General features: G+C 38.6%; 1 pseudogene; it reads left to right on the plus strand.

The window, feature by feature from the left end:
- Positions 1-19,846, plus strand: part of LOC149996313 (large ribosomal subunit protein eL18 pseudogene) — a 69,430-nt pseudogene extending 49,584 nt beyond the window's left edge.
- Positions 19,847-26,216: the final 6,370 nt, after the last annotated feature.

The raw sequence follows: 26,216 nt of genomic DNA on the forward strand, positions 1-26,216 counted from the left end.
TCTTCCTTAATATTTTTCTTCAATGTTACGTAATTTTCAGAGTACAGGTCTTTTATCTCTTTGGTTAAATTTATTCCTAGGTACTTTATTTTTCTTGTTGCTACAGTAAATGGGATTTTTATTCCTTGCTTCTATCTCTGATATTTTATTGTTGGTGTACAGAAATGCCTTCAATTTCTGAATATTGACTTTGTACCCTGCTATTTTGCCGAATTCACTTATTAGGATGAGTAGTTTTTTTCGTGTAGTCTATCGGGTTTTCTATGTACACTATCATGTCATCTACAAATAATGACAGATTTACTTTCTCTTTTCCAATTTGGATGCCTTATATTTCTTTTTCTTGTATGATTTCTGTGGCTAAAATGCCCAAGACTATGTTGAATAGGACTGGAGAGAGTGGACATCCTTGTCCTGTTCCTGATCTCAGGGGGAATGCTTTCAGTTTTTATCCGTTGAGTATGATGTTGGCTTCAGGCTTCTTGTATATGGCCTTTATTATGTTGAGGTATTCTCCCTCTATTTCCATTTTGCTGAGTGTTTTCATCATAAATGGGTGTTGTACTTTATCAAATGCTTTTTCTGCATCTATTGATATGATCATGTGATTTTTGTCTTTTATTTTGTTTATGTGGTATATTATGTTTATTGGTTTGCGAATATTAAACCATCCTTGCATCCTTGGGATGAATACCACTTGATCATGGTGTATGATCTTTTTGATGTGTTGATGGATCCAGATTGCCAATATTTTGTTGAGGATTTTAGCATCTATGTTCATCAGCGATATTGGCCTGTAGTTTTCTTTCTTTGTTGTGTCTTGACCCCGTTTGGGGAATTAGGGTAATACTGGCTTCATAGAAAGTTTGGGAGGCTTCCGTCTTCTTGGGTTTTTCAGAATATTTTTAGAAATATAGGAGTTGGTTCTTCCCTAAACATTTTGTGGAATTCACCAGTGAAGCCATCCCGTCCAGGGCTTTTGTGTGTCGGAGGGTTTTTGATTACTGCTTCATTTTCACTAGTTGTTATTGGTCTGTTCAGGCTTTCTGCTTCTTCTTGATTCAGTTTTGGAAGATTATATGTTTATAGAAATGTGTCCATTCCATCTAGGTTGTCAAGTTTCTTGCCATACAGTTGTTTGTGTGCTTTTTTCTTAAGCTTTTAGATATTGGCTTCGTACACCTGTAGAATGCAACATTTCAGGTGTTACATCTTTGATTCTATAGATGTCTTATCCTTACCCCTTTCAGTTTCCAGAGCTTTCTACCTGACCCTTGTAGGTGCTCTCCTCATGCCACGTGGCCTACCTCCAACATGATAATCTTGCCCTCAGAGAATATTTAACTAAATCCTAAAATGGTATTAACTACTCTAGGTTAACGTGCTTGCCTTCGTATTAAACGTGCATTTTAATAAAAGGTTCTTTTAACTCAAAGGAAAACATCTCAGGGGGAAAGTCTTAGGTGAATGAAGGAGATATTTTTTAGTGAAAGGACAAACTTAGCCCCCTTGACTCACATTCTATAGTCAAGTGACCATAATTGGAAGCTTAGCCTGTCCCCATTCAAGAGAAAGCATAGGACATCATTAGTCAAGGTATTAATGAATAGTGTTCTTATTTTAATTCAAAACTGTTTCAGTAACTCGGACATTATTTGGAAGGATTAGAAAAGTTAACTAGATAGCATGTTTTGTGTACTAACCAGGATTTATGCCACTAAATGGTTCTCTGATGGCCTGGAAAGAATTGGAAGAACAGATTGTTTATGTGTGGTTACAAAAGGAAGGCCAGCATATTTCTGACAGCTGTTCTCTTCTTATTCATATATTTGTACCCAGAAACCAATTCACTGACTGTACATTCATTCAGTCCACATCTTTTTAAAGTTAGTTTTTATTGACTCTTAACAAAATATGAATCTTTTCTCTCTACACTGGAGTCTCTCAAAAGTTGGAAAATGAATAACACATAGCCTATTACATTACTATTTTTTAAAGGCAACCAAGGGGATCAGGAACCAGGAGAACTAATGAGGATGTAATTACAGGCCATGAAGCCCAACATTTGCAGTGTTATAACATGAGAACATCAGTTCATGCAACTTCTTAGGAGAAAAATTATTACTACTGTGAGTTCAATGAGAATTTTCCTGATGAAATGTCAAAAAGAATCTTTTCAATTCGACATGATCAAATTCATCCCTGTAAATTTCTCTCACTGATAAGTTTCTCTACTTTTCAGATCACCTAATAAAGATTCTGAAAATGTTTCTGGTGATGGCAGTGATGATAACAACCTGGAACAATATTCAACTGATGTTGACATTGACATAATATTGACACCCCAGGCTTCTACTTCATCATGTCCTAGGGCACTTGGCCTCATGGCCATTCAAATATTTGCTACAAAGGACAAAAACTGTTTTAATTGACTTGCTGTAAAAATGTCTGAGTTAGGAATATTGTGCGTATGTTGCTCTTCCTGTGTTTACTCCCTGTGGTGTAATGGAAAGAAAACCCTGGCTTTGGCATCACATGGACAGGAGTAGAATTTCCATTTTGGAGTCTTACTTGCTCTAAGACCTTAAACAATTCACCTACCTTGCCAAGGATTAGATTTTTTCTCTCTGTGTTATCTGTGTGTTTGCTTAATGTGAATAATAACTTCTATTGGGAAAAATACAATAGACGGGGTATACTGCAAGTGCCTGAGATGTGACATTTTCTATATTACTGCTATTTCTGAAGTTTATGTGTTTAAAAGAGCACTATGCTTTGAAAAAGATGACACAGCCCCAACACATACTTATACTCTCTTGGTTTCCCATTTAGTTAAATGGATTAATAGATAGGTACAGAATGTAAACCAGAAGCATTGCAATCAATATATTGAAATAGTTGTTATTCATCAAAACACAGAAGGAAATAAAACTATGGCAACTCAAGACATGTCAGACCCCACATCAAACCAGATTTCCATTAGTACTGTCCACCCAAATCACCTGGTTCATAAAAATAAGCCTCACCCCCAGGTGTACACAACCAAGAAAACATACCTGCTCATGGACCATGAGTGATAGCAAATACGTCTTCCATTTTTACTATAGTCATTTGACTATTTAAAAGATACATATATATTTTAATGTTTTCAGACCACTTCTATGATTTGGCTGATTCTCTGTTTTAGACATGTGGTGATAAACAATCTTCAACTATATGATAATAGTTGTAAATTACTCCCTCTGCAGTGCTCGCATTATTAAATTAACATTCAAGAAAAACGTTCACTTTTCTTCCTTCCTTTTTAGAGCTTGCCCAGTCTTTTAATACAGTGGTTTCATTTTGGCACATGCATTTCCATGAATGTTTTCCAATGTATATGGGGCATAAATTATTTGAAGTTGGTCTATATTCAGACACACTTTTTATAGGTGTTTTTCACAAAAAACCTGCACCTAGATATACTACTTTTTCTCCGCCCCCCCACTTTATAATCAACCACCCTCCACTTTATATAAGAAAACTCCTTTTCACTCTTTCCCAACCTCATTATGCTATATTTTCCATGTATAAACTTTTCTTCCTCCCATGCCAAAGAAAGAGAAGAAGGGAATAGCAGTATGGGCACTATTTTATGTTTTTTGCCATCTGATTAATCTTATTTCACATAAAAACCAAGTGTAAACTTTGAAAGAGACTATTTTGGCTGATGGTAAGGTTTCTGAATTTTGAACTGTTGCTGTGTAGAATGTGATAAGGACAATTTTTGTTTTGGTTAAATGGCACAAAGCTTTTAATCTTCCAAATTTTTATCTAATTTTTACTCACCTGTGGTAGCCTACCAAGAGAATACAGCAAAGACAGTGGGAAGAAGAAATACTGAAGGCAATAGTACATCATTTTATCACTGCAAAAAAACCACAAATATTTGAATAAGATATTTCATTATTTAAAACCATAGAAATAAAAAATAAGAGTTGAATTGATGCTGAGCCCTGTCTCAATCCATGAATAGATAATAATAATTACATAACTTAATTGATAAAAAGTCCCATACATCTCAGCAACAGATACGTTTCCAATAAAAGTTGATTTTTTTAAATATATTTTATCGATTATATTGTTATGATAGTTCCAATTTTTCCCCCTTTTCTCCCTCTGCCCAGCACCACCCTACCCCCAGCAATCCCACCCCCACCCCCAATCCATGGCCATGGGTCATACATACAATTTCTCTGGTTTCACCCTTTCCTATATTATTCTTTTATTTTTTAAAGTATTTATTTATTTATTTATTATAAAAATAAAAAATAACAGTCCCCCACTCTCAGACTTAAGACCATTTATAATCTTATAAAGGACAATGGGCGAAGGTCTCAAGCTTCTCTAGCTGCTTCAAGCTGGACATGGTCATCGTGTCTCCTACCCTTGGGTCAAGAAATCCCTAATAAGAGTGGGGGTGTGGAGAGGAGGGTGGACTTCCCACATGGGGAATGGTTTTGCACGCTCCAGGTCAGTTGGCTGTCCTAGACAATGGCGTTCTTGGTTTAACAGACTGGCAACCTTGTTATATTCTCTGGTTCAATTTTGCTCATTTGTTTGTGTTGTTCATTAGTTTCCTGTAATAGGATATAGCATAAGAAATTTTTCTTTTGTTGCCTGACTTATTTTGCTAAGCATAATCCTCTCTAGTTCCATCCATGTTGTTGTAAATGGTAGAAGTTCCTTCTTTCTTTCTGCTACATAGTACTCCATTGCATAAATGTACCACAGTTTTTTGATCCACTCATCTATGGATGGACACTTAGGTTGTTTCCAGCATTTGGCTATTGTAAATAGTGCGACTATGAATATAGGGGTGCATAGGTTCTTTTGAATTGGTGTTTCAGGATTTTTTGGATATAATCCTAGCAATGGAATTGCTGGTTCAAAAGGCAGTTCCATTTTTAGTTTTTTGAGGAAATTCCAAACAGTTTTCCATAGTGGCTGCACCAGTCTGCATTCCCACCAACAGTGCACCAGGGTTCCCTTTTCTCTACATCCTCGCCAGCACTTGTTGTTTGTTGATTTGTTGATGATGGCCATTCTGACTGGTGTGAGGTGGTATCTCATTGTGGTTTTTATTTGCATCTCTCTGATGGCTAGTAATGTTGAGCATACTTTCATATGTCTATGGACCATCTGTATGTCCTCTTTGGAAAAGTGTTTGTTCAAGTCCTTTGCCCATTTTTTAATTGGGCTATCTGTCTTCTTGGTGTTGAGTCATATAAGTTCTTTATATATTTTGGAGATCAATCTCTTGTCTGAGGTATCATAGGCAAATATAGTTTTCCATACGGTTGGTTCCCTTTTCATCATGCTGATGTTTTCTTTTGCTGAACAGACACTCTTTAGTTTGATGTGGTCCCATTTGTTTATTCTTTTCTTTATTTCCCTTGCCTTAGGAGATATATCAGTGAAAATGTTGCTCTGCAGGATATCTGAAATTTTCCTGACTATGTTTTCCTCTACGACTTTTATGGTGCTATGGCTTACATTTGTCTTTGATCCATCTTGAACCTATTCTGGTGTACAGTGTAAGTTGGTGGTCTAGTTTCTTTTTCTTTCTTTTTTTTTTTTTTTTTTTTTTTGCATGTCCCTGTCCAGTTCTCCCAACACGATTTGTTGAAGAGGCTCTTCTCACTCCATTTTATGTTCCTTCCCCCTTCGTCAAATATTAGTTAATCATATAGACCTGGGTTTATTTATGGGCTCTCTATTCTGTTCCATTGATCTATATGTCTGTTCTTATGCCATTACCAGATTGTTTTGATTACCGTGGCCTTGTAGTATACTTTTATATCAGGTACTGTGAGTCCTCCTACTGTGTTCTTCTTCCTCAAGATTGCTGTGGCTATTTGGGTTCTTTTATGGTTCCATACAAATTTTTTAAGTATTTGGTCTAGGTCTGTGAAATACATCATTGGTATTTTAATAGGGATTGCATTAAATCTATAAATTGCTTTGGGTAGGATGGACATTTTAATGATGTTGATTCTTCCCACCCATGAACATGGTATTTGCTTCCACTTATTTTTATCTTCCTTAATTTCTTTCTTCAGTGTTATGTAGTTTTATAAGTACAGGTCTTTTACCTCCTTGGTTAAGTTTATTTCTAGGTACTTTACTTTCCTTGTTGCTATGGTAAATGGGATTTTTCTTTTAGTTTGCATCTCTGAGATTTTATTGTTGGTGTAGAGATGCTTTTGATTTCTGAATATTGACTTTGTACCCTGCTATTTTGCCGAATTCATTCATTAGGTTTAATAGTTTTTTCAACTAGTCGATCGGGTTTTCTATGTACACTATCATGTCATTTGCAAATAATGACAGATTTACTTCTTCTTTCCCAATTTGGATGCCTTTTATTTCTCTTTCTTGTCTGATTGCTGTGGCTAAAGCTTCCAAGACTATGTTGAACAGGAGTGGAGAGAGTGGACATCCTTGCCTTGTTCCTGACCTCAGGGGGATGGCTCTAAGTTTTTGCCCATCGAGTATGATGTTGGCTTCATCTTTCTTATATATGGCCTTTATTATGTTGATGTAATCTCCCTCTATTCTTATTTTGCTGAGAGTTTTCATCATAAATGGGTGTTGTACTTTATCAAATGCTTTTTCAGCATCTATTGATATGATCACGTGGTTTTTGTCTTTCATTCGGTTTATGTGGTGTATTACATTTATTGATTTGCAAATATTAAACCATCCTCGCATCCCTGAGATGGATCTCACTTGATCGTGGTCTATAATCTTTCTAATGTGTTGCTGGCTCCTGTTTGCCAATATTTTGTTGAGGATCTTAGCACCTATGTTCATCAGCAATATTGGCCTGTAGTTTTCATTTTTTTTAAGTATATTTTATTGATTATATTGTTACAATAGTTACCATTTTTACCCCTTTGCTCCCCTCTGCCCTGCACCCCCCTTCCCCAACAATCCTCTCTCCAAGTCCATGCCCATGGGTCGTACATACAAGCTCTCCTGCCTCACTCTTTCATATATTCTTCTTTTTTTTAAATAATTAATTAATTAGTTAAATATTTTAACAATAAAAAATAACAATCCCTCCCTCTCAGACTTAAGACCCTTTACAATCTTATAAAGGACAATGAACAAAGGTCTCGAGCTCCTCTAGCTGCTTCAAGCTGGACATGGTCGTCGTCCCACCTACCCGTGGGTCAAGAAATTCCTAATAAGAGTGGGGGTGTGGAGGGGAGGGTGGCCTTCCCACAAAGGGAAGGATCGTGCAGACTCCAGGTTGGTTGGCTGTCTCTGGACAATGGCATGCTTGGTTTAACAGGCTGGCATCCTTGTTGTATTCTGGGGGCAACAGGGTTAAAGGACATCATTCAATCCATAACCACTAGATGACAAAAGACAGGTATTAATTTTTCAATGTCCCACATTAGGGAAAAGAAGGGCTTCTTTGGAGAAAGGTATGCCAGGTACATCTCACCTGTCCAAAACCCTTTTGCCCATTATACTTAGTTTGGACTGAGGGAAATATTTTAGGTTTCCCCCCTCTCAGGCCTCTGGGCTCTTTCTGTCCAAGCCATTAGGATAGAAAAGAGAAACCAGTTTTAAAGTGAAGCCCACAGACCACCCCGTTCTTCACCAACCCAGCCACTTAGTTCAGCCAAACCGTTGAGTCTCAGGAGGCAGCGCTGCAGACAGGATTAAGTGAGGCCTATACGTACAGACAATCACTCAGGTAATGAGATCGTAGGCATATGTCCTTTGAAAACAGGAAACACATGTTAATTTATGTAACATAACCCACATAAAAGTCTCTAAATCTGTAGGACTGTCTTATCGGAAAGACATCCAGTTGCAAGGCATTTGACATCCTTCTTGCCTGTAAATTAAACATCTTTGATAATGCCACAGACATAGTTTCACTTTCAAATGAAAACAAATTTTAAATGAAAAGAAACTTTAAAGACGGTTAGTTGCACTACTTTATAGTCTACCACTGGGCATTGTGATCTTCTTTGAATCGTGATTTTTCTCCCTAAGATTACCCTCCTTCTCATTAAAGGGACTGCATTAAGTCCATTTTTAATTTATCCTGTTCATTTGCATAAACACAACAAGAGCAGCAAATGATCACTTATGATCTTTAATTCTGCTTTGCTGGAACTTACGCAAGGAACATTTAGGGTGACCTTAAGTCTCCCCTTCAAGGCACAGAAGCAGATCCACATACCTGGCATTCAGCCTTGCCTGTAAACACCTGTCTTTCCCAGGTCCTCCTGGTTTTCCATTGTGCCTTAAGGTCCCTTCTAGCCATCTTTCAAGAAAACAACCTTCATTCCTTCCCTGGAAAGATTGCTATGGACCGCTAATCCATCCAAGGTACCAGGCCTTTTATCTTGTGAACTTTTATTACCTTTGAAAGTCAGTCCCAGTTGCTCAGGGCTTTTTGGTAACAACCAGAGCCCAAGCATGTCTCCTTTAGGCATGACATTCCACTCAAAGTCTTAGTCAAGAAAACTTCCATTAACAACTGGTCTTATTAGTTTTATGCAAAGAAAGTTAGGTCATTACTTACTTCTTTAGAATGCCAAATTCTGGAGGGATCAGATAGGGAGAAAAATATACAGTGTGAAGGAAAATCCTTGTCCTTCTAATATTCACTAAACTTGCATTTCTATTCTTTATATTTTTATTTTTTCCACCCCACTAAAAAATTTTCTGTTTGTTTTTCCATTACAGTTGTCTCACTTTTTTCCCCCTTTTGCTTCCCTGCACCCTGTACCCCGCCTTCTTCCACATTCAGTCTCCACCCAGTTGTCCATGTCCATGGGTCATTTATACATGTTCTTGGACTAGACCCTTCCCCTTCTTACCACTTCTCTCCCTCCCATCTCCCCCTTTGTTACTGTTAGTTTATTCCTTGTTTACATACCTCTGGTTCAATTTTGCTCATTTGTTTGTGTTGTTCATTAGTTTCCTGTAACAGGTGATAGCATAAGGTTATTTTCTTTTGTTGCCTGGCTTATTTCACTAAGCATAATTCACTCTAGTTCCAATCACGTTGTTGCAAATGGTAGAAGTTCCTTCTTTCTTTCAGTACTTATTCATTGTCATTTTCCCCCTTTGTACTCGTGTTCCTCTCTGTCTCTCTCTGTTTCTTCATCTTCTTAAAGCAGACCCTTTAGCATCTCTTGCAATGCTGATTTGGTGGAGATGTATTCTTTTAGCCTTCTTTGTCTGGAAACTCCTTATTTCATCTTCCATTTTGAATGAGAGCCTTGCTGAGTAGAGTATTCTTGGTTGTAGGTCTTTGTTTTTCATTGCTTGGAATATTTTTTGCCATTCCCTTCTGGCTTGTAGTGTTTCTGCTGAGAAATCTGATGATAGCCTTATTGGAGCTCCCTTGTATGTTATTAGTTGTTTCTCTCTTGCTGCTTTTAGGATTCTCTCTTTGTCTTTGAATGTTGCCATTTTAATGATGATGTGTCTTGAAGTGGGCCTGTTGGGGTTCATCTTCATTGGGACCCTCTGTGCTTCCTGGACTTGCATGATTCTTTCTCTCCTCATGTTAGGGAAGTTTTCTGTCATTAGTTTTTCAAAGAGGTTTTCTATCCCTTGCTCTTCTTCTTCTCCTTCTGGAATTCCTATGATACGGATATTATTACGTTTCATGTTGTCCTGCAGCTGTCTTAGAGCCTCTTCAGTCTTGTTCAGTCTTTTTTCATTTTGTTGCACTGTCTGGGAGTTTTTGTCTACATTGTCCTCCAGCTTACTGATCCGATCTTCTGCTTCCTCTAGCTTGTTTTTAATTCCTTCTACTGTGTTCTTCAATTCAGAGATCATATTCTTCATTTCCTCCTGGCTCTTATTGATAGCTTCCATGTCCTTTTTGATGCTGGTATAATTCTCAGTAATTTCCTTATAGTTCTTCTGGAGTTCACTGTAGTTTTCCTGGAGTTTTTTGTAGTTTCCACTGAGCTCATTTTGCTTCTCCATAATCCTTGCTTTCAATTCCATATCTGATAGTTGGCTCCCCTCTATTTCATTTAGCCCTCTTTCTGGGGACTCTACCTTTCCTTTCGATGGGGGGTTGTTTCTCTGTCTCCCCATTTTTGTGACTCCTATTGTTTGTTGGTGCTTCTTAGAATGATCTGCACTTCCTGGATCTGCCCCTGGTGGCGTCAGATCCTGTACCAGTCTGGGCCCAGGCAGCCTGTTGGAGACTTCCAGGGATCTACTGCCTTTGTCTGGCTTCTTTAGTTGTTAATCTATTTAATCTGTGATTAGCTGTCAGGCTTGAGGACCATGGGTGTGGCAGCTTAATTCCTGTAGGCAGGGCCTTTGCTTCCCCTCAGGCTGACGCCACTTGGCCAGTATGGTCTGCCTGCAGTGTGGGGATGAGTCAGCACTGCGACCCGGCCAGCCGCTTCCCCAGCTCTCCCTTCAAAGCCACCGCACCAAACTCTCCCCAAGCATTACCAGTCCTCTCTGTCTTCCCTCTACTTGTGCCCAGGGTAAGTGGGGGCAGAATATTTTCATATGTGATCCGCTTAAGAGGTCTTTTTCTCCAGCTGTTTCTCTCCAGCTAGCAAGAAACCCTGTGGCTTTTCACTTTTCTCAGCTGGATACTAGTTTACTTTCCACTCTGTTGCTGTAGGCTGGGAAGCCCAGCTGGGGATTTAGACCCTGCCCTTCTCAGAGGGAACTCCTGGCTGCTGAGCTGTTTCTCAGTCCCTTCAGCTGCTACCCATGTGATGCCAGCCAGCCCCTTCCACGTCTCCGCACTCCCTACCAGTCACGTTGTGATGTAGCGGCCTTTTCTGTCTCTCCGTGGTTATAAGACTTCTCTCCAGCTGGTGTTCGGTTGGTTATTCCAGATGATTTCTCCAAAATTACATTGTAAATCCAGACTAGTTCTAGGAGGAAGTTAGTGTAGCTTCCACTTACTCCTCCGCCATCTTGTTTCTCCTTGACCTGTAGTTTTCTTTCTTTGTTATGTCTTGACCTGGTTTTGGAATTAGGGTAATAATGGCTTCATAGAATGAGTTTTGGAGTGTTCCCTCTTCTTGGATTTTTTGGAATAGTCTGAGAAGTATAGGAGTTAGTTCTTTTCTAAATGTTTTGTAAAATTCACCTGTGAAGCCATATGGTCCAGGATTTTTATGGCCTGGAAGTTTTTTAATTACTGCTTCATTTTCACTAGTTGTTATTGGTCTGTTCAGGCTTTCTGCTTCTTCTTGATTCAGTTTTGGAAGATTATGTTTCCAGAAATTTGTCCATTTCATCTAGGTTGTCAAATTTCTTGTGCTACAATTGTTCAAAATAATTTTTACAATCCTTTGTATTTCTGTGATATCAGCTGTTATTTCTCTTCTTTCATTTCTGATTTTATTTATTTGGGTCCTCTCCTTATTTTTCTTGATGAACCTGTTTAAAGGTTTGTTGATTTTGTTTATCATTTCAAAGAATCAGCTCCTACTTTTGTTGATCTTTTGAATTGTTTGTTTAGTCTCTATGTCATTTAATTCTGCTCTGATCTTGATGATTTCCTTCCTTCTAATCACTCTGGGCTTTCCTTGTTGTTCTTCCTCTAGTTATTGTAGCTGTAGGGTTAAATTTTTTTATTAGAGATTCTTCTATTCTTTTTTGGTTGACCTGTATTTCTATGAACTTTCCTCTCAGGACTGCTTTTGCTATATCCCATAGGTTTTGGGTTGCTGCATGTTCATTATCATTCATTTCCAGAAACTTGGTTTGTTTCTTGATGTCATTGTTAACTCATTCATTTTTTAATAGAATGTTATTCATTCTCCATGAGTTTGAATTTTTTTTGAGTTTTTTCCTTGAGGTTAATTTCTAATTTTAAGCCATTGTGCTCTGAGAAGATGCATGATATAATTTCAGTTTTCTTGAATTTGTTGAGGCTTTTTTTGTGTCCTATGATGTGGTCTAACTTTGAAAATGTTCCATGCGCACTTGAGGAAAATGTATATTTTGCTTCTTTGGCATGTAAAGTTCTATATATATATATATATATATATATCTCAACTAAGTCCATTTGATCAAGAATTTTGTTCAATGCCTCAATATCCTTGGTGTTTCTTTGCTTTGAAGATCTGTCCATTGTTGACAATGAGTGTGTTGCTGTCTGTATCTTTCTTGGAGTCTTTCAAAATTTTTCTTACATATTTGGGTGCTCCTAAGTTGGGTGCATATATATTTATAAGGGTTATATCTTCTTGATGGATTTTTTCCTTAAGTACACAGAAATGTCCTTCTTTGTCTCTTTTTATTGCCTTTGCTTTGAAATCTTTTTTTTTTCTGATATAAGTATTGCTACCCCAGCTTTTTTTTCATGTCCATTTGCCTGAAATACTTATTCCCATCCCTTCATTTTTAGTCTGCATAGATCTTTTGTTCTAAGATAGGTCTCCTGTAGACAGCATATATGTGGGTTATGCTTTCTAATCCATTCAGCTACCCTATGTCTTTTGATTGGAGCATTTAATACATTTATACTTAAGGTTATTATCAATAGGTCCTTATTCATTGTCATTTTCCCCCTTTGTACTTGTGTTCCTCTCTGTCTCTCTCTGTTTCTTTATCTTCTTAAAGCAGACCCTTTAGCATCTCTTGCAATGCTGGTTTGGTGGAGATGTATTCTTTTAGCCTTCTTTTGTCTTGGAAACTCCTTATTTCACCTTCCATTTTGAATGAGAGCCTTGCTGGATAGAGTATTCTTGGTTGTAGGCCTTTGTTTTTTCTTGATTGGAATACTTTTTGCCTTTCCCTTCTGACTTGTAGTGTTTCTGCTCAGAAGTCTGATGATAGCCTTATTGGAGCTTCCTTTTCTGTTGTTTCTCTCTTGCTGCTTTTAGAATTCTTTCTTTGTCTTTGAATGTTGCCATTTTAATTATGATGTGTCTTGAAGTGGGCCTGTTGAGGTTCATCTTCACTGGGACCCTCTATGCTTCCTGGACTTGTGAGACTCTTTCTCTCATGTTAGGGAAGTTTTCTGTCATTTTTTCAAACAGGTTTTCTATCCCTTGCTCCTCTTCTTCTCCTTTTGTAATTCCTATGATATGGATATTATAACGTTTCATGTTGTCTTACAGCTGTCTTAAAACCTCTTCATTCTTGTTCAGTCTTTTTTCATTTTGTTGCACTATCTGGGGTTTTATTCTATGTTTTCCTCCAGCTCGCTGATCCAATATTCAGCTTCCTCTAGCTTGCTTTTAATTCCTTCTACTGTGCTCTTCAATTCAGAGATTGTATTCTTCAATTACTTTTGGCTCTTATTGATAGCTTCTATGTCCTTTTTCATACTAGTGTAATTCTCAGTAAGTTCTTTGTAGTTTTCCTGGAGTTCCTTGTAGTTTCCCTGGAGTTCTTTGTAGTTTTTCTTGAGCTTGCTGAGCTCATTGAGCTTCCCTATAATCCATGTTTTGAATTCCATATCTGATAGTTTGCTTTCCCCTATTTCATTTAGCACTCGTTTGGGTGATCCTTCCTTTCCTTTTGATAGGAGGTTGTTTCTCTGTCTGCCTATTTTTGTGACTCTTATTGTTTGTTGCTGCTTCTTAAATTGATCTGCACTTCTTTGATCTTCCCCTGTTGGCGTCAGATCATGTATCAGGCTGGGCCTAGGCAGCCTGTTGCAGACTTCCAGGGATCTACTGCCTTTGTCTGGCTTCTTTAGTTGTTAATCTATTCAATCTGTGATTAGCTGTCAGGCTTTAGGACTATGGGTGTGACAGCTTAATTCCTGTAGGCAGGACTTTTGCTTCCCCTCAGGCTAATGCCACTCGGAGGGAAATGGTCTGCCTGCAGTATTGGGAATGAGTCAGCACTGGGACCCAGTCAGCTGCTCCCCCAGTTCTCCCCTCAAATCCACCACACCAAACTCTCCCAGAATTCTTCTCTCTGCCTTCCCTCTGCTTGTGCCCAAGGTAAGTGGGGGCCAAAATATTTTTGTACATGATCTGCTTAAGAGCTCTTTTTCTCCAGCTGTTTCTCTCTAGCTAGCAAGAAACCCTGTTGCTTTTTGCTTTTCACAGCTCGATACTATTTTACTTTCTGCTCTGTTGCTATAGGCTGGGAAGCCCAGCTGGGGGTTTAGACCCTGCCCTTCTCAGAGGGAACTCCTGGCTGCTGAACTGTTTCTCAGTCTCTTCAACTGCCACCCGTGGGAGCCCAGCCAGCCCTTTTTTGTCTCCGCACTTCCTACCAGCCACGTTGTTATATAGCGGCCTTTTCTATCTCTCCGTGGTTATAATACTTCTCTCCAGCTAGTGTTCAGTTGGTTATTGCAGGTGATTTCTTCACAATTCTGTTGTAAATCCAGACTGGTCCTAGGAGGATGTTAGTGTAACTTTCACTTACTCCTCCGTCATCTTGGATCCTCCAAAAGTTGATTTTTTATGTTTAATAATGATCTATAAGATTTTATATTTGTTAACTTGGGTAAATACCCAGGAGTGGGGCTGATGGAGCATATAGTAGCCACTATACTTAGCTTTGTCAGAAATGGCCGAACTGTCTTCCAGGTGGCTGTACCATTTTGCATTCAGCATTGATTGACAGTTCCTCTTGCTCCACATCTTCACCAATATTTGATGTTGTCAGTGTTCCATATTTTAGTTGTTCTAATAAGTAAATAATGGTATCTTATTGTTCTTATAATTTGAGCTTTATAATAAATGGGTGCTGGATTTTATAAAAAAAAAGATTTTATATTTGTTTTTTGATCAATTTCTACAGTTAATTATTATAATGAATTCAATTCAAAAGAAAAACAAGGAGCACCATGGTCATTAGAGATTACTAGGAAATTAAGAGTTTTAAAAAATTTCTATATATAGTTTTTGAAAAGATATATATAGGCTGACCAGTAAAATATATTACATGAACATAAACCTCTATGGGAAAGTAAAATTGAGGTAAAGAAAAGAAAATGAAAAAATATTTAGTAATTAAAGTATTTGTTCGTATGCCTTTTAAATCGATGATGGTAGGTATCCAAGTACTCAGATATTTGGATTCTGCTGTGCTTATTTTTTAAATGATGCACCACTTTTATTAACCAAAGTTAATATTCATTGTATATCAGAAATTATAATTTTCCAAACAACTAAAACTTTTTTAAAAAATGTTTAGCTATCATCTTTTTAAAATGTAGGTAGTACAGAATTTTTCAAAGTTGTCTTATGACTGGCAAAAAAGTTCTAAGACTGTTGCTTTGGAATACTATCTTGTAAAAGGTTAAAAAATTGAAAAATTTCTAGGTCATACTCTTTGTTCTTCTCTGTCTGATACATAATTTTTAGCTAAGAATGAAGTATGGCCTTATTGCTCTACTCATTGGAAGAGCAAATCCAGAGAATGTTTTTCTTTCAAAGAGATTCCCTGAGAAAAGGACTTTTATCTCATCCTGTTGAGATGCAGCCCTAACCTTGGGTCTCAGGATTTTGTGCAGTCTGTGAGCCACACTGTGGGGCCTGCCTCCTCCCCAATACCAGGAACTACTCTGCACGTGACTATCTACCTCTCATACAGCATGTATTCTGTGAGTTCAACTGAAGTTAACATCAGGAAATAAGCTTTCTCTTCCCCTGAAGGATGAGGGTTGTTAAGCTGTTTAAGATTTTCACTGAAGTAATTTATCTCTTCTATTTAATTTCATTTCCTGCAATTTAATTCACAGGGAAAAAGAAGTTTGAGGTGTAATGGGTCACCTTGGATAAGTAAAGACTATATTCAGGATCAGAGAAAACACACATACATATTATTTGGGAGTTTATTTGTAATGAAACAATCTCTAAAGTACAAAAATAAGTTCCACTAGAAAGCCAACTAATAAAATATAAAGGGAGAAAAAGATATATATATAAAGGGAGAAAAGATTTAACTTTGGTCATTAAGCTGAAGAAGTTGTTGTCTGGGGAGATTTTGCAGCCAGGTCTACGCCTTTTAGTGTTTTGATAAAGGTACACTGTAAATCACTTTTCTGAAACAGGAATGAGTTTTCAATGATTAACAGTTGTGGCTGCTTCCTGTAATAGATGCTGATACCTTAGGTAACACTGTTGGGGACAGAAAGATGTTTTAAAATTTCTTGTTTAAAGAAAAACAGTGGTTTAAGCCAGAGACTAGAAGTTAGATAAACAGTTCTCTATGTTCATGAACTTGAACACTCAGTGCCAGGTGTAGATCTAAGTTATCATTGTGTATGAATGAAAACAAAATTCCCATTTGCATGTTTCTGGTATGGGTACACAAAGCTGTATAACAATATCATATGATGCTAAGTGCTGAAATGAAAGACAAAACAAAGGGACAGAGTGGCAGAGATTCTTATCAGGTAGACCCCCTCTGATAAGAAAAGAAGTAGAAGGCTAAGACATAAACAGTGAAGTCATTTTTCATTTGGTGCTAACAGCTCAAGAAAGTAAACAGAGGCAGATTACAACTGTTGGACATTGAAGACAAATGTTATTCAAGGGATATGGATATCAAGTTTACCTGAAGTCCAAGGGTCATTGAAGATAGAGTCTGACTCCAAGTTAAGAATTAATTTAAAAGAATAAATATTGATAAATAGATCAATAGATGTGAGATAAGACAGGTATAGTAAAATGTTAATGGTTGAATCTATCAATAAGTATTGGATATACAAATGTGTATTGTAAAATTCTTTCAACAGTTCCATATGTTTGAAATGTTTTGTAATAAAATGTTCTAAGGACATATTAAAATAAGACATTAGAAAAATTTGGTATAAAATTTAGAAACAAATTTTAGGTTAAAACAAGTTATAAGTAAGAATCATTAAAAATAATTACTGAAGTTCATCAAATTTGCATTGGTGCTTACTTATTTAAATCCTATTCCATATGTTATCTCTGTTAAACTAATTTAATATCATTTTCATTCAGTTCTCTTTTTCTCTTAAGATAGTTGTAAATTAAAAGACAGGTTAATGTCTCTTTCAGTTAAAAAACATCTATGGATGACACAAGGATACTGAGACTACGAAACTACCCATTATCTGTTTACTGGGTAAAATATATTCTAATTTCATAGAAAGCACCTATAAAATAAAAAACAAAGTTTTCAGTATTAAATAATGATAATATCCTTGGATATTAAATTACTTACTTAAATTTAACAAGACCAGTAATAACTGTTAGATAACCTCAATAATGTGGGTTGGCTCCATAACCATGTTAAATGGCATAGCTATAAAAGTTCCAAAAGTATAGTAGAAAATGATCTCCCTCCTTCAAAAAGAGATTAAAAGTGTAAGGCTATGCATATTATAGGTTATTCAGAAGATTACAAATTAAAATCTGAAAAGGAACTTCTGAGCATTGACATAAGATGGTGGCTCTTTAAAAATAAAATGGGTCTATGAATACTGTGACCAAAGCTAGTTTTTATGAGAAATTTCCCTCAAATTTATTTCCAAATTCTCTTAAATACAAAGAAGCAAGCAAACAAAAGATTTGAGAAGAAATGGGACAGAGAAATGTCAAGCTCTACCAGACCAGAGATGTAATTTCTAAGAATCAAGTTGAGAATGGAGTTATAATAACTTTATCATACACATACAAAAATCAATCAATTTCCACTTGTTACCTCCCTCTCTTGCATGCCTGATAGGCAAGAACATCCCCACCACAAACAGCTTCTTTCTAAGGCATCTAGGACCATTTTGATTCCTTCCCTCCCACTATATTTATATTTATTCCATTGCTTCCAATTAGACAAACATTGTTTGGACAGCACTTTCCATGTGAAACATAAAACTGGCAGAGAAAGGTGCTGAGTTTGGAAGGACCACTGGAGCAATGCCTTCTGGAACCTGGAATATGTTAGTTTATTCTTTCTAACAAAGGTCTATTTCACATTATCCAAAAGTAAATTCTCCTTCCAATTAAGATGAATGCAGTAATAGAAAACCACATCTCAATGAAGCGGATTCATAGTAGATGGATGACTGGTAAACACCAGTGAGCTGGTAAAAGCGATGCAAATAAAAAAAGGTTAGGGTCTTTACAATTAAGACAAACAGAACAGTATATAAATATTGTGCCCTAGTTAGTAAATTTGTATTTCACATGGGTGCATAATTATGAAACTAGTTTTTTTGTGTTCCAAGACCAAAAACTAAGTAAATAATAATCAAGACTCTCATTGTCAGGGTTATAAGTTACAAATGAGGAAAGGGGGGGATGCTGAGATGAACCCCAGCGTGTTAAATTAGAATCAAAGGCCTGAACTACTGGATGGATGGATAGATATTTAAATAGATGTATATAGGTATATGTACACTTGAATACATATAGATATTTTTTGATCTGTCTATGAAGCATGTCTGGAAATAATGAATGACACTAAAGCAGAATTAAGCACAGTTAAAATACATATCTCCGTTACTAAATAACATTTTCCAATGATAACTAGAGCTCTTTAGATTGATAGCTATTCCAAAGTTGGGGCAAGAAAAGTATAAGACAAGCCTGGGACATTCTGTGATGCCAGAAAGTAAGGAAGAGCCCACAAAATAATGAAGATATGTCAAAGAACACAGTTGCCAATTTATAAAAATTTCCAAATGTCAAATCTGGGACAATTTGAGAAACTAAATTGGAGACCTAAATTTAACCATTTCAATAATTACATTAACTATAAATGGCCTAAAATAGCACTAATTAAAATAAACTGACAGGTTGAATTTTTAAATCTAATTATATGCTATTTATTTAAAAATCTATCTCAAGTATAATTATATATATAAAATAAAAGTGAAAGATAGTAAATGATATACCAAGTGAATACTAATAAAAAACCTTAAGTGGCTATAGTATTATCAGAAAAAAGTGGACTTCAAAACAAGAAATATTACTAAAGATAAAGTAAAAGATCATTTAATCAAAAAAGAAATAATAATCCTAAATATGTATTTATCTAACAACAGAATGCCAAAATATGAGGCAAAAACTAGTAAAAAAAAAAAAAAGCACAAATATATAATTGTACTTGGAGATGTCAACACTCATTTGTCATAGTTGATCAAACAAGTGGCAGAAAATTAGCAAGGAACTCAAAGACCTGTACAACACCACAGATTGATTTTACCTCATTGACGTTATAGACTCGACTAGACAAGCAAAATGCATGTTCTTTTCAAGTGCATGTAAAATGTTAGTTAAAACTGACCACGTTCTTGGCCATAAAACAAATCTTAACAAAATTTTAAAAATTTAGTCTGGACTTGATGGAGCAGAGGACCCACCTTGGGAGTCCACATCAAAGACCAAAAGATTTGACGCAGGAAACTCAGGAGCCAAGACATCTACCTAAGGCTGTTGGTCAACCTATACAGGTTTCTGGCCAGGTAAACCGACTCCACCTTCAGCCAAATGGTGCTGAAGAGGTTGTTCATGAGTTGCCACCAGCCACCTCTGTCCCTTTCTGAGATGGTCCAGAAGATAAAGCCTCCTTGCTCCAAAGGCAAACAGCTGTGGTTGTAGGGATCATAACCAATGACTTGCATATTCAGGATGTATGTGCTATTCATCTGAGCAGCCACACCTGGAGCCACATCATTGTGGCCAGTGGCAAGATTCTCACCTTCAACCAGCTGGCCCTGGACTCCCCCAAGGGCTGTGGAACTGTCATGTTTTCTGGTCCTCGCAAGGGCCAAGAGGTGTGCAGGCATTTCACAAAAGCCCCAGGGCTCCTCACAGCCTCCACCAAACCCTATGTACAAACCAAGGAAAGAAAGTTCAAACGTGCAAGAGACCGATGGGCTGGATGGACTACATAAACTAACCCCAGACCTTACTTTGTTATTAAAAATATTTTGGATGCTAAAAAAGTTTGAAAGAACTTATATCATACCAGGTACTTTTCTGGCCATAGATAATTATAAAACAATAACAGAAAGACACTTTGAAAATGTCAAGGTATTAGTAAATTTAGCATCATACTTTTAAACCCTAAGTCACAAAAAAAAACAAAACAAAACTCAAGGATAACTAGAACACATAATAAAATAAATTAAAAGGAAAATGCGAGGACTTCCACCCAAGATGGAAGCATAGACAGACATGCTGTGTCTCCCTCCACAACTAGGAAGGAATACAACTACCTCAAAATTAGAAACAACCAGAAGTTCCAGAAAATCAAAGTGCATGGAAGTCCAGCAAACAAGGATATAAAGAAGAAATACTCATCCAGACAGGTAGGAGGCGCAGAGCCGGGGCAGAGAGGGCACGGTGTGGTGGTGGCGGCAGTGGCAACAGCAGCAGACCGGAGGAAAGTGCAGTTACACATTTTAAAAAGTCAGGAGGGACACCTAGGGAGCATTCCAAGCTCCTCACCAGACTACACAGCTCACTGTCCCAGCACCAGGGAAAATCAAGCCTCATTGCTTTTGACTATGCAGACCAGTGGGGGTTGGATGGGGGGATAAACTGCCCATCTCTCAGCAGAGTCTGCTTGTTTAAAGGACCCCCATGGACCTAGAACATCCGCACACCCACCCGCTCTGAGAATGACAGCCAGGGAAGCAGCTAGAGGGGCGCCAGTCCAGTGTGGAAGTGGAAAAAGTGCCTGGAAAAGGGGCAAGTGCTGGGCAGGCGGCATTGTTCCTTCTTGGACCCTCCCCCGCATACAGCACCACAACGTGGTGAAACAGGTCACCCGTTACTAACGAATACCTAAGGCTCCACCCCTTACAATGTAGTAAGAGTGACAGCTCTCCCTGGGACACTGAAGCAAACAAACACAGGAAACTTCCAGGCAAGATGAAGGCCTAGACTGACACATTCCATCTCCCTCCACAACTAAGAAGGAATACAACTACCACAAAACCAGAAATAACCAGAAGTTCCAGAAAATAAATGGAAGCCCAATGTATGAACTTATAAAGAAGTGGTGCTCATCCGGACAGGTAAGAGGGGCAAAGCCGGGGAGGAGAGTTCAAGCTGTGCTGTCTGCAGCAGCAGCAGCGATGGAGGAAGGACAGCGGTAAGCATAGACACCCGTGTTTAGGGGGAGGCGAGAAGTGCCTGCGGAGCACCCCCGGCTGCATACCAGACCCGTCAGCTTGCGATTCCAAAGCCAGGGAAGACAGACATCCATTGCCTTGGAATGTGAGGCCTGGAGAGGGTGGGGACAAAGGAGGAGGCTCTCGGTCTCTCAGCGGAGAGTGAATGGCAGGAACCCATCTTGGACCCCCACCCCCGCAGAAAACACCACAGCATGGTGAGATGGGTCACCCGGTTGTGACAAGTGCACAGGGCTCCGCTCCCTATAGCATAGGAGGTGTGACAGCCCCACCCAGGAAACAAAGGTAAACACAAAACTGTCAGGATGGCACAGATCATGATAGAGATCCCGGTGATGCAGCTGACCAGACAGCAAATATCTAATCTAATGGCTCAGCAGACAAGAAATCTTTCCGAGGTTCAGTTCAGAGCTTTGGTTATAAAAATGCTTACAGACTTAACAGCAGATCTTAAACAAGATGGGGAAGAAATGAAAGCTAGTCTTGCTGAAATGAACAAAAACATATACAAAACTAGTGGTGAGGGAAGGAAAACCAGAGATCAAACCAACAAATCGGAACATAGGGAAGGAACAAACAGTCAACCAGTGCAGAAAGAGGAAACAAAAAGGGAGAAGAGGCTCAGAAACTTATCGGACAGCTATAAGCGGGCCAACATCCGAATAATAGGGTTGCCAGAAAATGAAGAAGACCTAGAAATTGAAAATTTATGTGAATAAATAATGAAGCAGAACTTCCTTAACTTGGGGGAGGAAAAACACTTACAGGTCCAGGAAGCACAGAGAGTTCCAAAAAAACTGGACCCAGGGAGAACCACACCAAGACACATTATAATCAAAATGTCAAAAATTAAGGATAAAGAGAGACTCCTAAAAGAAGCAAGAGAGAGGAAGAGAATTCTGTAGAAAGGGGTCCCAATAAGACTATCAGCTGATTTCCCAAAAGAAACTCTGCAGGCAAGAAGGGGCTGACAAGAAATATTCAAAGTAATGAAAAACAAAAACCTACAACCACGATTACTCTATCCAGCAAAGCTGTAATTCAGAATAGAAGGGCAGAGAAAGTGCTTCCAGGACAAAGTAAAACTGAAGGAGTTCATCAGATCCAAACCACTGTTATATGAGGTGTTAAAGGGACTGGTTTAGAAGAAAGAGGATCAAAACTATGAACATTAACATGAAAACTGTATTACAACAACCAACACCAGAAGATAGGGAATCAAAACAAAGGCAAACTAGGTAGACAATGAGAACAGAAAAATAATTATAGGTATGGGGAACCTATTGCGGAGAGGTCAGCGGGGAGGGGGAAGTGGGGAAAGGGAGGGAGATGATGCAGGAATTAAGAAGCATAGTAGGGAGAGATCCAAGATGGCGGAGGAGTAAGTGGAAGCTACACTAACCTCCTCCCAGGACCAGTCTGGATTTACAACTTAATTTTGGAGAAATCATCTGGAATAACCAACGGAACACTAGCTGGAAAGAAGTCTTATAACCACGGAGAGACAGAAAAGGCCGCTACATCACAACGTGACCGGTAGGGAGTGCGGAGACGCGGAAGGGCTGGCTGGGCTCACACGGGTGGCTGCTGAAGGGACTGAGAAACAGCTCAGCAGCCGGGGATTCCCCCTGAGAAGGGCAGGGTCTAAACCCCCAGCTGGGCTTCCCAGCCTACAGCGACAGAGTGGAAAGTAAAATAGTATCAGCTGTGAAAAGCGAAAAGCCACAGGCTTTCTTGCTAGCCGGAGAGAAACAGCAGGAGAAAAAGAGCTCTTAAGTGGATCACATACGAAAATATTTTGGCCACCACTTACCCTGGGCTCAAGCAGAGGGAAGGCAGAGAGGACTGGAGACACTTGGGGAGAATTTGGCACGGTGGCTTTGAGGGGAGAACTGGAGGAGCAGCTGACTGGGTCCCAGTGCTGACTCATCCCCAGTACTGCGGGTAGACCATTCCCCTCCAAGTGGCGTCAGCCTGAGGGGAAGCAAAAGCCCTGCCTACAGGAATTAAGCTGCCACACCCACAGTTCTTAAGCCTGACAGCTAATCACAGATTGAATAGATTAACAATCAAAGAAGACAGACAACAGCAGTAGATCCCTGGAAGTCTCCAGCAGGCTGCCTAGGGCCAGACTGGTACATGATCTGACGCCACCAGAGGCAGATCCAGGAAGTGCAGATCATTCCAAGAAGCACCAACAAACAATAGGAGTCAAAAAAATGGGGAGACAGAGAAACAACCTCCCATCAAAAGGAAAGGTAGAATCCCCAGAAAGAGTGCTAAATGAAATAGAGGGGAGCGAACTATCAGATATGGAATTCAAAACATGGATTATGGAGAAGCTGAATGAGCTCAGCGGAAACTTCAAAGAACTCCAGAAAAACTACAAGGAACTCACAGAAAATTACGTGAGCATGAAAAAGGACATAGAAGCTATCAATAAGAGCCAGGAGGAAATGAAAAATACGATCTCTGAATTGAAGAACACAGTAGAAGGAATTAAAAGCAGGCTAGAGGAAGCAGAAGATCGGATCAGCGAGCTGGAGGACAACCTACACAAAAACTCCCAGACAATGCAACAAAATGAAAAAAGACTGAACAAGACTGAAGAGGTTCTAAGACAGCTGCAGGACAACATGAAACGTAATAATATCCGTATCATAGGAATTCCAGAAGGAGAAGAAGAAGAGCAAGGGATAGAAAACCTCTTTGAAAAACTAATGACAGAAAACTTTCCTAACATGATGAGAGAAAGAGTCACGCAAGTCCAGGAAGCACAGAGGGTCCCAATGAAGATGAACCCCAACAGGCCCACCTCAAGACACATCATAATTAAAATGGCAACATTCAAAGACAAAGAGAGGATCCTAAAAGCAGCAAGAGAAAAACAACTAATAACATACAAGGGTACTCCAATAAGGCTATCATCAGATTTCTCAGCAGAAACACTACAAGCCAGAAGGGAATGGCAAAAAGTATTCCAAGCAATGAAAAACAAAGGCCTACAACCTAGAATACTATACCCAGCAAAGCTCTCATTCAAAATGGAGGGTGAAATAAGGAGCTTCCAAGACAAAAGAAGGCTAAAAGAATACATCTCCACCAAACCAGCAATGCAAGAGATGCTAAAAGGTCTGCTCTAAGAAGATAAAGAAATAGAGAGAGACAGAGAAGAACACGAGTACAAAGGGGAAAAATGACAATGAATAAGTACTTATCGGTAATAACCTTAAATGTAAATGGATTAAATGCTCCAATTAAAAGACATAGGGTAGCTGAATGGATTAGAAAGAATGACCCACATATATGCTGTCTACGATACCATAAAAGTCCTAGAGGAAAAAATAGGCAGGAAAATTTCAGATATCCCACGTAGCAACATTTTCACTGATATATCTCCTAAGGCAAGGGAAATAAAGGAAAGAATAAACAAATGGGACTACATCAAACTAAAAAGTTTCTGCTCAGCTAAAGAAAACATCAGCAAGATGAAAAGGAAACCAACCATATGGGAAAATATATTCGCCAATGACATCTCAGACAAGGGATTGATCTCCAAAATATATAAAGAACTCATACGACTCAACACCAAGAAGACAGACAACCCAATTAAAAAATGGGCAAAGGACCTGAACAAACACTTCTCCAAAGAAGACATACAGAGGGCCCATAGACATATGAAAATATGCTCAACATCACTAGCCATCAGAGAGATGCAAATAAAAACCACAATGAGATACCACCTCACACCAGTCCGAATGGCCATAATCAACAAATCAACAAACAACTTGTGCTGGAGAGGATGCGGAGAAACGGGAACCCTGGTGCATTGCTGGTGGGAATGCAGACTGGTGCAGCCACTATGGAAAACAGTTTGGAATTTCCTCAAAAAACTAAAAATGGAACTGCCTTTTGAACCAGCAATTCCATTACTGGGATTATATCCGAAAAATCCTGAAACACCAATTCAAAAGAACCTATGCACTCCAATGTTCATAGCAGCACTATTTACAATAGCCAAGTGCTGGAAACAACCTAAATGCCCATCTGTAGATGAGTGGATCAAAAAACTGTGGTACATTTACACAATGGAGTTCTATGTAGCAGAAAGAAAGAAGGAACTTCTACCATTTGCAACAACATGGATGGAACTAGAGAGAATTATGCTTAGTGAAATAAGCCAGGCAACGAAAGAAAAATACGTTATGCTGTCACCTATTACAGGAAACTAATGAACAACACAAACAAATGAGCAAAATTGAACCAGAGGTATGTAAACAAGGAGTAGACTAACAGTAACAAGGGGGGAGGGGGGAGGGAGAAAAGGGGGTAAGAAGGGGAAGTGTAAAATCAAAGAACATGTATAAATGACCCAAAGACATGGGCAACTGAGTGGGGACTGAATGTGGGGGAAGGGAGGGGCAGGATACAGGGAAGCAAGAGGGGAAAAAAAAAAAAAAAAAAGAGAGACAACTGTAATGGAAAAACAAACAAAAAAATTTTTTTTAGTGGGGGAAAATGAAAATATGAAGAATGGAAATGCCAGTTCAGTGAATATTAGGACAAAGATTTTCCTTCACGTTGTATATTTTTCTCCCTATTTGATCTCTCCAGAGTTTGGCATTCTAAACAAGTAAGTAATGACTTAAGTTTCTTTGCATAGACCTAATAAGACCAGTTGTTAATAGAGGTTCCTTTTTCTGAACAAGCCTTTGACTGGAATGTCAAGCCTAAAGGAGACATGCTTGGGCTCATGTTGTTACCAAAAAGCCCTAAGGAACTGGGAATGACTTTCAAAGGTAATAAAAGCCCGCGAAATAAAAGGCCTGCTGCCATGGTTGGTTGTGCGGTCCACAGCAATCTCTCCAGGGAAGGAACGAAGGTTGTTTTCCTGAAAGATGGCTAGAAGGGACCTTAAGGCACAATGGAAAACCAGAAAGACTTGGAAAGGACAGGTGTGTACAGGCAAGGATGAATGCCAGGTATGTGGCCCAGCTTCTGTGCATTGAAGAGCAGACTGAGGGCCACCCTAAATGTTCCTTGGGTAAGTTCCAGCAAAACAGAACTAAAGATCATAAGTGATCATTTGCTGCTCTTGTTATGCTTATGCAAATGAACAGGACAA

Source organism: Furipterus horrens, unplaced genomic scaffold (assembly GCF_987537825.1).
Source record: "Furipterus horrens unplaced genomic scaffold, mFurHor1.1.pri manual_scaffold_12, whole genome shotgun sequence".
In the NCBI taxonomy this organism is placed as follows: Eukaryota; Metazoa; Chordata; class Mammalia; order Chiroptera; family Furipteridae; genus Furipterus; species Furipterus horrens.